This window comes from Astatotilapia calliptera, chromosome 13 (genome assembly GCF_964374335.1).
Source record: "Astatotilapia calliptera chromosome 13, fAstCal68.1, whole genome shotgun sequence".
Taxonomy (NCBI): domain Eukaryota; kingdom Metazoa; phylum Chordata; class Actinopteri; order Cichliformes; family Cichlidae; genus Astatotilapia; species Astatotilapia calliptera.
Window position 1 is genome coordinate 10,755,741 of NC_137434.1, and position 16,648 is coordinate 10,772,388.

The following is a 16,648-nucleotide window of genomic DNA, read 5'->3' on the forward strand; positions in this document are numbered from 1 at the left end:
AATTAACCCCACTGTGTTGCTGCACTGGGACACCTGTGATTGGCTCAGATTTTCTGCATATTGTTTGGATATAAAAAAAATTTAAATTGCTAGAAACCTCTACCTGACTCATTAAAATTCAAATAGCAGTTAGCTCTTGACATGCTCCCTTGCTTAGCATCAAATAAGCCATGCTTCATGTACTCATATTCATCTTTTGATGCCAGAATGATATGACACAACCTCAAAGCTATCATGTTTATTAGCTCAAATAATATATCAACAGCTATACATTGGATTTACTCAAATATGTGTGCTGGTACAGTGGTTAACACTGCAAGACAGCTCCAGGTTGGTGTTGGCTGTAAGGTAGATAATGTGATTTAAGTTTGTGTGTGGTTAAAACAATAAGTATACCCTAAAGTGCTTTAAATGGTCATTTAGAGTAGAAAAGCACCATATAAATATACTACATTTATCAAAATATGAATTACTTTATTATTAGGGTCTGCTCATTACTACTGGCATCATAAATTAATTAATATTCCTTGTAGATATAAACATGCCATGTCTGTCATGATATAAAAATGTATTTCTCAAACTAGTACTGTTGCACAGTTGCTCCCCAGATGTTCCCCTTTAGTACTTTGGCTGCCTACATGAGATTGTTAATGGCAAAAAGCTCTTGAAGGAAAACAAAACCAAATCATTACAGCTAAGAATTTAAGAAGTGGAACCACAGAAATTATTGCCTTTTAAATTATGCTGATTTATTATGCCGACTTAGTGACTCAAAGGGGAAAGATGGAGCATTTTAGTGATATTTATGTTTTTTTGATGCCGTGATAGGTGCAGCAGCTTCCATGTTCTGTATATAACCTACATTAATTGTGCTGCAGTCATTATTTTTAATGAAGGCTCACTGTCTAAACTGCTCATTTGACTGCACCACACTGTCTGAAGTCATGCCAAATCATTGTAATTGTCCCAGACTTGGAGATGAAACAGAACAAAGACAGTTTTCAGTGTTCAATTTGAGCAACCACTCTGCTTTTATATTTATTAGGAGGTTGATTGATTTGAAGAGCCCATGTTATTATCATTTACACGTTTATACTTTATATTGGTTTAATATTTAGGTTTTTGTGCTTTAATGCCTAAAAAACCTAAATCAAGTATAATTATTGTACATAGTGGCAGGACCTCTTTTCCCTCGCTGTCTTAAACACTCCACTTTAGCTCATGTCTGTTTAAGGGCCTTTGTCCAGCCTTCCCTGATTAGCCAGAAGCAAGATAAAATGTTATTACTTACTTATGGTAAGTCAGATTTAAGTATAGGTATTGGTCTCTGATAGCTGCCAGCTGGTAGCAAAAGTTGAACCACATATATATTAACTTGGGTCACAGCCTGAACATGAAAAAACTCTAGCTAGCTGTAGCTAGCATTAGCCTAGCAACATGGCTAGACACAGCTTTTCTGCTGCACTGGGGGCATAGCCATTACAAATTAAAGTAATCCTCTGGGAATGGTTGTAACAACTGGTTGTTAAAAACCAGTCTGGTTTTTAACAACCAGTTGTTAAAACCATGACACACCTGATTGTGTCAAAGCAAAAGAAAAAGCTTGCTTTCATTGATATTGGAATAAGAACATCAATAAAGCTGTACAGTTAGTACAAGAACATGCTGATTGCCAAGCAGTTCAACTTGACAACAAAAGAAAAAAAGGAATTGACCTTATCTATCTATCTATCTATCTATCTATCTATCTATCTATCTATCTATCTATCTATCTATCTATCTATCTATCTATCTATCTATCTATCTATCTATCTATCTATCTATCTATCTATCTATCTATCTATCTATCTATCTGTCTGTGTTTGACCTGGGCTTTCAGAAAAAGTGGAAAAACCGTCTGAATGATCTAAAAACAAAAAAGAAAAAAAAATCATTGAACTGGAGGGGTTCTTCCCCCAAAACACATCATTATACTTCTATACATTTGCTCAATATTTGCTTTTTTTTGGTTTGGTCATTTGAATAGCAGCAGTGCCGACCAACCGATGGGTTGTAATCTGATGCAATCTGCATGTCTGGCAACAGCTTTTCAGTGAGTCGAAATAGATGTCTTGCACAGAATAGAACCCTTTCATGGCACATCATGCAGTGGCAAGTATCCAGCTGTTTGCTTCTGTCCCTTGATGTCAAAAAGTCTGCATGTTGTAAAGTTGAGATATGGCTTACGACACTGCTACATTAATGCAGACTGTAGAGAAACTAAGTTAGATTTTGGCTTCATGCCGGCTCCTGACTAGTCATAAGAGTTGTAGCGAGAAGAAGGCTTACAGCTAGATGATGCAACTGGCTTGACTCTAATGTCAGACTTCCCAAGAAAGCCCTCGCTTGAAGCCAACCGCCAGGTCTTTAGTTCTTCAGATGCTGGGAATGCATGTAAACTTTTACGCTCACTCTCGCAGCCAACAAAACATTTGGTATGCTTTTGTGAGCAGTGAGGTGTTTCGGGGGGTTTAAGAGTTGCTTTCTGTGGGAGAGAATAACTCCCTCTGACATAAACTTTCTGCATGCACACAAAGCTGCATAACAATTGAAAGGATAGGGGCATGCCCCCCTTTTTTGGTACATTTTTGCTTTTTTTATGTAGCTTGACACATAATGGTTTCTAAAAAAGAAAAAATCCCAAAACTTCAACTTGTTTCTCCGTTTTGTAATGCAAGGAAATGTCCATTTGCAAGAATCCCCAAATATTTAAATTTAGCTGAATGTTTGTGCTCATTCACATACTCCACTGATGGTTACAGTCACATTATTATTTTTTAGTTTTTTTGTGTTACACTTTACTGACAAAGAATTTTTTTTTTATACAAACAAAAACTTTTTGTTGAACTTGTATGTGTGAACTTGATTTACCATTATGGATATTGTATCAGAACAGTAAAACACACTTAATTAGAAGAGATGATGTATGGGATTTTTAAGCTAATCAAAGAGCACTTTAAAGACAAGGTGTACGTGCCAGAGATTTCATCTTGAGGAGCTGCTGCCATCTCGTCTTTTTTTTCTTTTTGTGAGAACAGCTTTAGCAAGGAGGTATCAACCGTCGCCAAAAATACAGGATTCCTGCGTTTCCCGTACACTCACATAAGAAGACACAGTGTTAGAACAAACACCTGTAAAGCTTCCCTCTGATCCTTTTTTTCCTCCTCCCGCCAGCTGGCCTCGATACTCTCGCTGAGGCCAGGCGCACTCTCACCCTGGCTTTTCCATGTTGGCAGGGAGTTCTTTGCCTCTTTCAGGAGAGCGTGCGCACAAACATCACTGACTTCTGGGGTACTGAAGCTTTTGCGGTTTCACTTGCATTTTGGCCCACCTCCTCATCAACCCTTATGCAAACCAAAATTGACTCTATAATTTATCCCAGGCAATCCAACAAGAATGTAAATAAAGAACAAAAGTTGCCTGTTCTACGCATTATCAGAGGGCCTCTTCGGGAACAGAGCTTTCGTAAAACTGATCCTGCAGCAGGCCTGACCCCGACCGTTTCTCTCCACTCCATTTTCTAAAGCAACAGTACGAGGCAGCGCGCCATAGTATGTGCACTATGCTTATCTCACATTGGCAGACACAGGGTCTCCCCATAGTCTGGATTTCCGTCTGAGCCAGAGCTCCCGTGGCTTGACTGTTTCTCTCATCTGCACTGCCATCTCCTCCTTAAGCCTTGCGCAGACTAATTGACTTTAAATTGTCTTTTTTGACCTCTTACAGTGAAGTGTACCTTTTTGAATTTGTCCGTCGTACCAAGCGTCTATTAAAAAAACATCAGCCAATAAAATGTATGAACAACTGATGTTAATTAATATCAGAGGTTTATTGTGTGTGGTACAGGTCCCGGCAAGGCTCTTAGCACTTGATAACCATTTAGCCATGCAGTTTGAGTGCCAGTTTAGAGGCTGAGACTAATGAAGCTCATCGGCTAAAAATGAAGCCAGTCCGTGAAATAGCCTCATCAAGTACATTATCTCAACACAATCGCCGCATTAACGCTTGCATTTGGACATCGCACTCGGGTTTTTTGAAGACCATCAAATAATAATAGGACAAAAATTAATTATGAAAATATAAAGAACTGCTCATAAAATCTGCATAAAACATCAGCAAACATGTAATGTGGGCTGCCTACTGAATGCACTGATTTCTTTGTGAATATAATCATTACTCCTTTGTTATTTTCTGTTTACATAACATCCTAATGGTCAGATTTCAGAAAAGCTAGACACCTCATGTATTATTTACTGGTATAAAACACAAATGTTTTTCAGCATGCACCCAAAAGTAGAAGAAAAAAACATCCAAAAAACCCCAAACCTTAATATCAACGTGCACACTGATGCCTATTACTTCAGTTTCATTATTAATGCAACATTTCATGGACACAACAATTGGGGACACTAAATGCTGCTATAAAAATAGATTTTAGAATTACTGCAGACAGTGAACGTACTCTAATATGCAACGGCCTGGTGGATAATTCATTTAGTGATTTCAACCTGCTGCATTTACTGACTAATGCAATGTTTACTCTTTGGCCTTTTCACAGTTTTATGTGATGTATTTACATGATCAGTTTAACCAAGGTGCAATACAACTGTTTCCATTTTGCAGTTTGCTTGGAGTTGCAGGTTTTGGATTAATAGTTTATATGGGTTGATGGTTTTCATTGTTATTTTCCAGCAGTATCAAGCAGACACAAAATCAATCTTCCTCATAAAGTCAGTGTTTTGCTTTTTTTTAAAAAAAAAGAAAGAATCTGTTACATCAAGTTTTAAAACTGCATTGTTTTGAAATGCAAAAGCGTTTTGACACGGGAGTTAACCTCTACTCTACCCATTTCACCAACCGGGGTTTTCCTGCATAGAAGAATTTTTGGTGCACTACTAAGCGGTTTTAACCACAAGTGGAAGAATATCACTATCATGTGAACAGCCTTTGTTTAACGGTGTTGTGAATTTGGTTAAGCATAACAGATGTTTTTGTTTAACACATGGTTTGAACAGTCCCTAGAATTACGTCAGAGTAGGTAACACAAGCTAACTGCCTTTTATGCCTTAATGCTACTGTGCTATTGTGGGTAGCCACCCCCCACCAAATGTCCGTTTTCGGCCAAGAACACACCGAGACTAACAGCTATCTGGTAACATCTGGCCACTGCGTAGTGCAGATTAGCTGATGGGATCTCATTTGTGTCACTATAAAAATTTCCAAACACCATAGTATTAACTTAATGGTCAATACTGCAACAGTAGGTTTCGATTCATTTTATTAAAATTAAATTGAGCTGTGAATTAGTCACTGAGGGCCTAATAAGTAACACCGTTCACAAAGCACAATGTCATGCTTAGACGCAAGGTCACCTGTCTCTCTGAGCTTATTCTTTGTTCATTCGTGGATGAAGTTTGAGTTTTAGCAGCTTCTTGAATAGGTCACAACATACAGTAGAAGATTAAAAGAGGTATAAAACATGAAACTCGTGGTAAGAACCTCTGTGGAGTGTAATGTATTTCCAGCTTAACATTTAGAAATGTACATGCCTGGGGGATAAGGCCAGAATGACCATCATTGGGGACATTTGGTCTGTTACCATTCATTCCTTTTCTCAATATATCACAGTTTACTTCATGCTTTCTAGGTGTGCGTTTTACAGGTTTATGTCAAAAAGAAACCTTCATTAGTAACAATACCCACATAGTATTCTTTGTCTAAGCTTTCGGACTGCTGGCTTGACTTGTGGTTCCAAGGTTTTTTAAAAGTAGACTGGGAGGGAGAGCCTTCAGATTTCAGGCCCCTCTTCTGTGGAATCAGCTCCCAGTTGGGTTGAGGAGACAGACATCCTCTTTGCTTTTACGATCAGGCTTAAAACTTTCCGGTTTTATAAAGCCCATAGGTGACCCTTGCTTAGTTATGGTGCAGTAAGGCTGCTGGAGGTTTCTTCTTCACTCACCTCTTTCCACTCTCTATGTTTAGCTTTGCATTTAATAATTATGTTATTATTAATCCCTGGCTCTTTTCCACAGTGTCTTTTTTTCCTGTCTACTTTCAGATGGCTGCCACTCCTGGTGCCTGGTTCTCCTGAATGTGTTTTCCTCTTAAAAGGGAATTTTTCTCCCCACTGTCACCAAGGACTTGCTAGTAGGGGGTCATCCGATTGTTGGGGCTTTCTCTCTATTGTTGTAAGGTCTTTGACACCTTACCTTACAAGGCAGTTGGATTTGTGCCACATTTGGGGGATATCTGTAACAGAATACTTGCCAGGCTTTATGTGTTTAACGACTAACTGAACAGCGGGTAGTTGAGACCAATCAGGGTCCCATAGGCACCTACCAGCCAATAAGGTTGGAACTGCTGATGTGTTTTGGTAGGAAGATAGACAGATGGTCTTTTCAATCACCTGCTAAGTAATTTCTTTGAAAAGGACTGCCTGCAAGTGCCTTTTATCTGCAAAATATTTCTTGCAATGATGATGACTCATCTTTAACTATCCACACTGATTGCTTGCTAGCTTTCAAAGCTCCTGAGGAGGCAGCGTCTTTTTCCTTTTCTGGCTTCTTCACGTCCCCTTCTTTTATTCTTAAGGAATATTTGAAAAGCCCTTGCTTTTTTACAGTTTTCAGACAGTTTAAGTGATACTAAGAAAATTAGTGATGCAATTGTTCAGTTAATATGTAAAAATGGTTTAACTATGGTAAAAATGGTGAGTTCACCTGTTTCTTACACTCACAAAACCTCGTAAAATCAGTCTTTTGGTGTTTAGCATACCTTGTGGGTAATACATGGTACAAATGACTCATAACTCAATTCATTATTGAGTCAAAAGTCACAAATATAGGTATGTCAACAACAGCAGGACAACTGCATTTGGGATTTTCCACCAAACGTTTTGATCTTCAACAATCGACACAGAGTAACTAAGTTGATTTTACACAGCCTCCTTTTTTGGTTGATGCTCTGTTAATTAGTTGTTTTCTTTTATCATCTTATCTCTGATTTCTTTTTTTCTCTATCCTTGTAATGGTTTTAATACCACCTTGACTGTATGTTGGTAGTATAAAAGGAGCACTCCAACTCTATTAACTACTCAAACACCAGCGCCTAGGAACAAAAGACGTCTTCGCCACAGACATTCCCTCATGTTTCTCTCACTTCACAATGGTTAAGTGAGCAACTTTGCTCTTTTTCAGCAGCCTCTGCGATCTGCTAAAAAAGCCCTGCTAATTGCTGTCTTTTAAATGACAGGCATCCAATGAGGCCCATTGTCTTGGTTGAGTGTCTGTCAATATTTCATCAGTTTGTTCTTCTGCTTGCCACGCTCTTACAGTGTTGCCCTGAGACCTCTAATAATGATGTGTCTTTCTGTTATTGCACGGGACCCACTTATATTTCAATGCAAGATTGAAAGACGAAGGCGAACTGCCGCTCGGAGGATGGAGGGATACTTGAGAATTGGATGCTCAGTGTATTTAAGCTTTCATTAAGCATTCAATCAATTTTAAATATTCTTCTGATGGACATGGAAAGCATAAAGTAGTATTGCTTTTATGTATGTCGTGGTCTTTAGCACAGCTGGTTGAATTTATATTGACCTTGCACCGTATGTGCCTGTATGTACCTTCAAACTGTGCAGTTTAATTTTCCCAACACCTTTTGCGTTTATTGCAGTGATTGATTAAAGCGATTCTCATTTGACTCTGAAATACAAATTTCTCATGAGGATACGCTCCTGCTGTTCACCTTCACCGTATTTAGTATTCTCACTCCACACCGGACAAGGTGGCCATATTGAATTTCACTACCAATGCATGCAGTCACCCACTCTGGCCCACTCCAAGGCATGAAACAATGGCAGTCACACTAAGAGTTTCAATTAATCATCTTTGGACCAGATTTGCATTTCTCAAGGATTTCTTTAGATGTGGTGAATGTATGATCGAATTTATATTCAAATCACATTTTGTGTGAAACGTGATCTCTAATGGTCATTGAAATGACAAATTTCACAATGCAAAGAACCCAATGGTGATAGTACATCTTCTACGCTCTATGAAATTCACATTAAAGATGCTTAAATTAACTGCACCTCAAGACCAGACCTGGAGTCAGGGGAAATGAGCAGACAATATATCTGCAAGTTCCCACTCGGTATATCTTAGCCTGTAAGGGAGGAGACTCAATCACAGGTAAATATTGTATTATTATTGCATTCATTAAATATTCTTAACATTTACCAAAGTCATCTGAGGCCATGTGTTTCTCTGTTTCTGCCCATACGGGTCAGATTTGTGGTGACAGACGGTGGCTTTGTGTGGTTAGGGAGTTGGCGAGTGACCCCAGAAGGAGCACCTGTCCAAGAGCGGACCTGCTGCTTTCTATGTTTTGCCTTTGGGTGGGTTTGGCATTAACCCCACTGTCATGTTTCTCTCTCCTCGCTACCCTCTCACCCGAGCCTCAAGACATACATAACCTGCCAGACCCGCTCTGTCATCGCAGGATTAATTAAAATGCTACAGAGCAAAGGAACCGGATTCCTTTGGGATTGTGCCGCGTGTGTGAACGGCACGCACATGTATGAGTGTGTGTGCCCACACACGCAGTCCTGTCTGACATATTGCCAAGTTGTTGTACCTTAGGAGACATATAACAAATGACCTCTGTTGATTGATGGACAGATTTCACCTCAGCAATCCCTTCTCGCATGTGTTGTCCTAAAATACAGCGGGTATGTTTATAATGTGAGACATTACTTATGTCTAAGTGAATTTGCCCCCAAACTATGACCATCTGGCTCATGTTGTTCACTTGCATTTGCATAGTTTCTTTCCTTTTTTTGATCAGATGACAACTGTGTATGTCAGAACTTCCAAATTGCCTCCTCTCATTGTTGTGTTTAATTCATGCTTCTCTCGCAAGGCACACAATTCATCTGAAAGGATTCAAATAAATTGAGTTGAAAAGGGGAGGTGGTGCGGGGGGTTACTTATTTATCCCATACCCTGGTGATGTGCTGGCAGAGAGACAATAGAGGTGATGAAACTAAATGAATTCTGTTGTCCTCTGTGCTTTTCTTGCCTATCACAATAATTTGATTAGTGACCTGGTAACTATGAATATATGGGACCTCTTCATTCAAGTCCACTGGGGCTCCTGGGGCAAGAGCCATGTTACAGGGCCCAGCCCCCTTCCATTTGTAACCTTGCCCTCATGTCATGTATGCACAACCGGGCGACTGAGTGATTAATGACCGAGCTCGTGGTACCATTGAAATCTTCTGGTGACTCCAAACAAAAGCCATCACCGTTGTCATTAGCACCAGTCTGGGAACATTTGGCTGTTGGCCTGTATCACGGCCAATATGTTGTAGACAAATGTATGTGTACCGAGTATGTCCGCCTCAAATTAAACATAGTCATATTGGAAAGTAGTTTTTCATTATTTCAGTATTTCTTCTGTTTTCCAGCAAAGCTTAAAGCTGTTTGTTGGCCTCTGTGTCATATACAGTACAGTATCCCTTTATAATAACGTTATTTGCCCGGCGTGCATTTCCTGGCATCTTCTGATTTCATTAGTGCTTCGTTTCCATCAGTGTATGTCTTCTTTGTCAGTTGTGTCTCCAGCTAATAATAATCCAGCATAATTAGAAAATGAAGAATGGCGCTGCCAGCATTCCCAGCAGTGTTTTCTCACAGTGGAAACTTTCCTTCTTCTGCTTCAGTTTTTTTGTTTAAATGAAATATCTGCAAGGAGATGAATAATTTGTAGCCCTAAAGCTTCAGGTTACATAAAATTTTTATCTGACTCCTGAAGAGCCTTTAATTTGTGAGCTGCTCACCATCTTTAGTTTATTAGTTGGTAAAGGAAACAGTCCCACAAGTGAAAGGAAAGTGCGTATGATTTAGGCAGCGTGATTATTTTTCGCAGATAATGCAGCTGCCCAAAACTGAGATCGCGTCCATAATAAATAGGCTATTTTTTTCCTGTCAGACTTCCACTTTACATATCTGTTTGCCTTCAACAGAAACACTGAAATGTGAATTAATAAGCCCCACTGCTGCCTTCTTCATCTAGTGGATCCTGTTTTCACCGTAGCTATCACCTGTAATAAGAATATTTGTTAATGACATCTGTGGCTATGGTGTAACCTTTAGCACTTCAACCCGACTGCTGTACGTCGCTTTCTCACAGCTTAGGTGGGATGTCTTTCAAAATTTCCCAAGATATTTTTATTTTACTTTTCAACTTTGCTGCTAATTAAGTCACTGAATCTGCAATTAAGATCCTCCGAAAGTGCAGGCAGAAGTGCTGAAACAGATGTCAGCTGCCTGCTCACTCCACATGTGTTTTCTTTCTTTCTTTCCTTCCTTCTTTTTTCTCTCAGTACTGTAAACATTACCAAACAAACAAGCTTCAGTTGTATGACGATCTTGTGCTCGTATAGCTTTCTACACATTTAAGGTTTTATCGTGCATTTTTAGATTTCCTTACGTGTTCTCGTCTAAGCCACACTCGACAATTTGACAGCTAGCACAGCAGAAGCTGAAAATCCCTTTCAGTCCGTTTACATATGCTAACAGCAACCAGATGTCGCTGAGAAATCAGAGGACGGCTCGACGAAGCAAGTTTGACATAGCCCAGCTTTCTTTGTGTTTGCTGACTCGACAAAACCTAAATCCCCGTTTAGAGTTGATGGGTATCTGAACGTTGGTTACGAGTTATCTTTGCTCACCCAGGCTTTCTGCTTTAAGGCTCCGCCCACACTCACGCAAAGTTATTCTCCCGACAGAGTGCTGATGACTCCAGTGAAGAGCCACAGATCACGGAGAACGAATAAAAAGACTATTATGGCAAAAAGAAACATTATTGCTGAAAATGTATATCCATATACATTTTCTGTTCTCTTCTAATGTGACAACTGCATATTAGAGGTGGGAAAGACCTCCACTGTTGTAAAGTTTGTCAGATCATCTCATCAGAGAAAAGCCTCCACTCTGTTCAAGTACAAGTTCACTCATAGATTTGTAATGGCTTTACAGAGGAAAGTGTCTTTTCACTCATGAGCAATCTTTTAGCCGGCCACTGGGAAAGAGTGCATTAACCAACAGAGGAGAGTTTCAGTGTAGCTGTAAAGACATTAACATTAACTGGCTACAGCTGATATGCACTGCTCTCTTTGATGCTGGAAAGTAGCACAGTCTATGGAGAGCCTATAAAGGAGAGGGCGTGCTTTTGGTATTAGTCTTAAATAGTTATGATTAGAGGTTTAAAAAAAAAAAGAAGAAATATATAATTATATATGATAGTATAGTATAATTAAATGTAATTAATAATTGTTATCATTAAACATCAGATGCCAGTGATTGCATTGCTGTCTAAGGCAATTTAAATGTTCAAGAACATAGAAACAATAACTTTTAATAAACTTTTAATAAATTGTTTCCAAAACCAAAGCTATAACTTTTTTAGTGTTAGAAGGGCGGAAAACGTGTCACATGTTCAAAAAAAGTGTCTAATCGCTGCAGCACACGATTATGAGCTGTGTTAAATTGCTATGGAATTATTGTATCTTTTGATTTGATAATTGTGTCGGCATATTAGATGCGACAAAAGGATTACCGAGCATGCAGAGAAAGTCCAAAGTTGGATAAAGTACGCTTGCCAGATGTTAGTTTAAGCTGCGTGAGTGTCACAGTGTCTATAGACACACACACCACCCTGTTAACTCGAGCAGGTTTTAAGCAGTGCAAGCTTGGGATTATAGTGGCTTACATCCTTTGACCTCCCCTCCCTTCAAGCTGGGTATATCACTTGATTGAAATAGATTCGGCAGACTTTTTATTTAAGATAAGAATTTCACTTCATTCTTCCTCTCTCTCACCCCTCGCCACCTTTCCCTTTCTCCTCAACTTTTTTGTGATGGGGGGGGGCGTTGGATTTTTAAATTCTTCCAAATAAAAAACGATTCCTCCTTTGTGTTTAGTACAACAGACGGTCCCATTTTTGGCCCCTCCTTCTACCCTCCTCAATAGGGAGGAAATGAGTTGTGGGAGCAGATTCCTCGCACACAGAGATCTCAGTAATCGCGTGGCTGCGTGTCACCAGCGCACCACAGTTACAGCAGCTTTTAATTAATCCCACCACCCTCCCTTGTCCGTTTGTGCCATTCTCCCCCAAACTTTTCACGACTTAACTTTTTTCCTCTGTGTTCGACAGTGTGAGTGTGTGTGTGAGTGTGTGTGTGTGTTTGGGTGTTGCGGTGGGGGGCATTTCTCTAACTTCAGTCTGTCAGCCCACTGCAGCGTTCTGTGCACAACTCGTGTAGTTACAGAATGACAGCGCTGTCACTTTTCCACACTTCTGAAAGTAGAAGATAGCCTGCTAGCTGCATTCATGCTTAAACCCTTCAGTGTCAACTCCACCGATTCTGCCTCTGAAAGTTTGTACACTTTCTGAACCCTAGGAGACCAAGTCCACATGTAAAGTTAATAACCCTTTATGGTGTTTGGCCTACACGAGGTCAGGGATGTTGGCCCTCTGCTGCGCCGCAGTGAGTCATGCTGGTCTGCTCGAGGACTGTAAAGAAATGATACCTTGAAGTGTCTGTGTTGTCTTCCTGGTCCCCCTATGAATTGTGACAAGTTGTATTTACAATCCTAAAAGGTGCTGACACTGCTGAATTCCCCGCCTCTTGGAGAAATACCAAAACACTGGTACCCTTTAGCAAATTTGTGCGCGCTGGCTGTCATTGAGGTGTGAAGGGGCTGCTGTCTCGGTGAATGCGGGGCAAGCTAGACCTCTCTGGAGAGATGGACTGAGTTCTCGCCTGAAGGTCATCTTAATAGAACAAATTCGGGCACACGTGTGGGAGAACTGAAGCCTGCAAGCATGAGATAGATATGTGTCGGCCTTCTTGTTACATCCATGTTAAATAGATGTGGTGGAGGCAGCGCTGTTTGATGGTCAGCATTGAAATGTTTCCTGTCACTGCGGATGAGCTCATTATTTTTGTTCGCTGCCTTTCTTGCGTTCCCCTTCCTGAAAGCCAAAGTGAATAAGACAGCTGCAGACGAACACTGCAGATGCAAACTTGGCCCTGCTATTCAGTATGACTTGGCTGTAGCGAGCATTAGGTTCGTAAAGTGGGCTAAACTTGCATGCGATTAGGCTGTCAACATCTGAAAATAATGAGCTGCAGACAGAGCCACATTGGCATGCAAATACTGTACTGACATTCAAAGCTGGCTTAACATGAATGAGAGACGGGAATGAATCGAAGAGGAACTTTTGCCTCCCACTGCAGTGCTGCAGACCTGCTGGGTGAAATGGACAAGCTGGACTCTCAGAACCTTTCAGAATGAAATAATTATTCCCCTGCATCAGACTTTGTGGACAAATGAGACCGAGGGTCGATTAAGTTCTAAGGGAGACGTGGTGTTGATCTCATAAAGGGCAGCAGGAGATGTATGGCTACTTACAAGATCATTTAAACCACTTAATGGAGGACAGGAATTAATGGCTGCCATAGAGCCGAGTCAATTATATGGATATTTTCATAACATATTGTGTATAATTTATAGTGTAATGGCATCAACACCAATCAGCCCCTCTGCTTTTGTTTTGGTTATAGCCTGTTTTAAATGAGTTTATTGACTTTGTATTTTTGGCCGTACAATAAGTTGCCGTCTTCAAACAGTGATATAAAAGCAGTGTCATTGTCTGCTATTGTGGGGTGGCGCAATCTTGATGGCAGTGCTTCTTGTTAATTTGTATTAATGTCAGATAATTTAGAGTTACGATGGATATATGTGCACGCCTTGTGCTCTCAGGCAAAAAATTGGATTCATTAAGAAGACGGAGGAGCTGGTTAAGTTTTTTGGCCTTGTGGTTTCAGGTCACTGAGTAATGTGAAGAGATGGAGAGGGTCCCGGCCTGAAGGCTGGGGGAAGCTGGTCAGAGACAGAGGGGAGAGGACAACACCCCCGCATAGGACCGCATCACTCACACTGACACATCTCACACCACAGACACTTTTACTGCTGGACCAGATTGTGTGTCTGTGCGCGTGCGTGTGTGTTACTGAGAGCGTCACAGTCACGTGAGAGTCTCGGGGAGAGCCGCGAGGAAGGGTGCTGATGACTTTAGGTTAGCTTTGCCTGCATGTTAGTCTGTTTTAATTACATGTGTGAACAGTGCGCACTGGTTCACATGAGCGCACAAGCAACGCTACAGAAACTACTAAAATATTCATAATAACATATATAGACAAGAGCGTGCTCACACATGCAAGCCTTCACGTGAGCCTCTCGCTTACAAATGCAATCATGAATGAGCGATGAAGATGGCTCGAAAAATTAAAAAAACATACTGAACCCTTTTAAGACTCTGGTCTTGTTTTGTTCATTGGAGAGTGCACAGGAATCCTCAAATGATGGAAAAAAGTTTTACAATTGCTGGGAAAAGGGGAACATTTGAACGATGTAAGAAAAGCGCTAAATTTCGACCTGATTTATGCGTATGAATCGTACACGTGGATAAAAATTTAAAAAGCAAGTCCTTGATATTCCCTTTTTCCATGTTCTTCTAATCCACATACCAAATGAGCAAACATAGCACATGCTAATTTTACACACTGGCACAAGTTCAAATTTATGGGGAGACCCTGAGGCCTTGGTTTGGTTTCAGCATAGCTCGCTATTAGGAAACCATTAAATTATGGATCTGTATGATGTGCAAAGTGTATCGAACAGGAAGCAAGGGACGGGGTACCACAAGCTCCCCTTTTTATTTTTCACAAGTTTTACTTTTTCGGTGGTTTACATGCAAAAGGGTTTTTAGTCCTGGGCTGAATATTAATTTTTTATCATTTCATTACATTCAGGTTTCTGTTGGTTTATGTTGCCTGTAGTCAATCAATTACTCCCATTTTGTAGTTAATTAAGGTGCCCCAGCCTAGCATGCCTTATCAAGATGATAAAGCATCTCAGAAAAAAAACTTGTATTAAGCCATTAGATAAAGATCTGATCTATTTCCTTAGTATATTTTTCCATAATTTCTAGGATCCCTGCTAAGAACGTCCTGTAATCAGTTCCAGAGTGTCTTTCCTGAGCAGGATGTCTGTGGACAGGTTGCCTGTCGCACTTCCTTGTGATTGGCTGTGTTTTGCGGACACTGACACATATTGGATTTTTCATCTCTCGAGATCTTTGAACTGTGCCTGACCTGACCTCACTGACCTCTAATCAGTCATAAGGTTACACGGCCTGTACTTTTTTTGATCCTAATAATGGCGACGATGGAGAAAAAACAGCTACAGGCAACGGTGAGGTCATCCAGGGGTGGTTTGATGGGAGCATCTATAGGAATGCAAATGTGACCGGCTGCCTGACCAGTACATTACAATAGGAATAACAGCAGCCTAGGGCAGACAGTGCAGCTGCCCCCATTAGTTTTAATCGCTGGGTTACATAAAAGACAAACATAATTAAGCTTTGGGTGTGTCACACAGGAGACAAATGTATGGGGCACCTTGTGTTGTTTAGCAGAGAGTTCTCTGACCTCAGCGAGCACTTGAGTGTGATTAAGGAATTGTTTAAAGGCAGAGATCAGTCAGGGGTCATGAGTGATAAGTGAGGTCACACGAGGTTGTCAGCAGTCTGGTTCATCAATTTTGTCTCATACTTGGATCAGCCGAAATGCACAAAGCAGCTCTGTTATGTATTATTTGCAGTGAAAGCCACAACAATAGCCTGAAACCCCCCCCAATCCCCCTTTTAGATAAACTGTAATTTATCACATAGCTGCGTGAATTTGTGAGAGTGGCCTGCAGCTTCAAAGCGATCATCTCACTTCAGTCACTACAAACTAATTTAATTTATTTAATCCAAGAGCTAAGATTGCTGCATCAGTTAAGGATTTGCACTGCGCTCATAGTCTTAGCGGCTCAAAAATAACACCTGAAGTGTTTTGAGAGGTTCTTGCAAGTGCTCCACATTTGGACACTCTGCTCAAGCACGAGTGATTTTCCATTTCTCAAAAAGTTTTTGAGCCACCCAAGTTATCAGTGAGAAGCTGATGGCTGTGAAGCTAGTCGAGATCCTTGCTTAAATATTTTGAGTCGTGCTCGATAAGAGAAATAAGAAAACGTATTCTTGGTTGCTTTAAAGGCAGATGGAGGCACATTATTTTTAATGTTTTAGCTGTCTTACCCTCAAATTTCTAATTCAAATGTGACAAAACTGCGACTGATCAAAGAACAAAAAAAACTATAGACGGCAGACGCATGACAGCTGTGACTATTCAGTGTACTAAAATTGAACCGTGTTTATTTTAATTTGCAGTTAATGTCATATTTTTAGCATACGGGGCAGGCTTACCGTATACTTAAGGTTTAGATCACTTCTGCAGCTTTTAGTGGCTTCCTTAGCTGTAATTAAAGCTTTCACAGTGTTAAGAGCTTGTGGGTGTGTACATTTTTTTTATTTGAACTGAATACTTTAAAACTAGTATAATCTAGATAATATGTTGTATTTTAATAGTGGGCTTACGTGTGATTTTATTGCTTTTGCATGCATAGTTTTTCATGGGAGGAGCTGCAGCCATGTC

The 16,648-nt window shown here is 40.3% G+C and overlaps 1 protein-coding gene across 1 annotated transcript in view; it reads left to right on the top strand.

Moving 5' to 3' along the window:
* The window catches only part of macrod2 (mono-ADP ribosylhydrolase 2), a 399,684-nt gene that overhangs the window by 53,563 nt on the left and 329,473 nt on the right, over nt 1-16,648 (top strand). The window lies entirely within an intron of this gene.